This window comes from Polistes canadensis, unplaced genomic scaffold (assembly GCF_001313835.1).
Source record: "Polistes canadensis isolate GaletaPanama2010 unplaced genomic scaffold, ASM131383v1 scaffold_172, whole genome shotgun sequence".
NCBI lineage: Eukaryota > Metazoa > Arthropoda > Insecta > Hymenoptera > Vespidae > Polistes > Polistes canadensis.
Window position 1 is genome coordinate 157,720 of NW_014569719.1, and position 1,017 is coordinate 158,736.

The window sequence follows — 1,017 nt, forward strand, 5'->3', positions numbered from 1 at the left end:
AACTAATGATATTTAATTAATTAAAATTCTTCTCACATTAGATCACTTTTAATAATTATCGTTAAATAAATATAAAATAATATTAAAATAACTAAAAATTATCTAACAAAATAACTTTAAAATTACATTGAATTAATTCAATTACAAATATTAATTATATTTAATTAATTAAAATTCTTCTCACATTAGATCACTTTTAATAATTATGGTTCACATACAATCGTTATCGTTTAGTTTAACATAGAAAGTCAATTAGGAGATACATATTGTAAGACAGTTAGTTTGTTGGGCAAAGTACCTAAGGATTTTTTTTCTCGAAAATTCGAAACACGAGAACGTAAGTATTCCATGCAGTAGACACTCGAGAATTAATTAATGCTAGTCGTTACATCCATCCATTCATCAATCCGTCCGTCCGTTTGTCCGTCCGTCCGTCCGTCCATCCATCGTCGCACGGGGATGATACAAGCTCGAGGTAATTAAATCGCGGATTTGTATTCGTTAAATGCGTTAAAGAAAAGAAGGAAAGGAACCTGTTTACTTATCTCTACCTATATATACACACTGTTTATTTATCTCTCCCCTTTATATTTTTTCCTTCATAAATTTGGAAATGAAAAATGATGAATAATACTCTTTTTATATTCTTAACTCTTGTTAGAAAAAAATGAAATAAAATATATGGAAGATTGGTTTTTGAACCAAAAAAAAAAATTACGATTAACTTAACTATGTTTTTTAATTTCACGATTTGGATAAGTATACTTTGTTCAAGTTCTGATGATTCTCGTTTGTGGTAAATTTTTCTAATCACGAGTCTCACACGTGACGTTTTGGCCAATTCTTTTTGTCACGAGACCCTCACACGATGTTTTAGGGCCTAGAAATTAAATTGTTAATACTTTTTGATAATAAAGTTTCAGAAAAGAAGTAGAACTTAATTTAATTAAGTTGGACGTTTCGTCCCTTTATTGGGACTTCTTCAGCAACTTAATCATTAAAGCTCAGCGTCTTTTT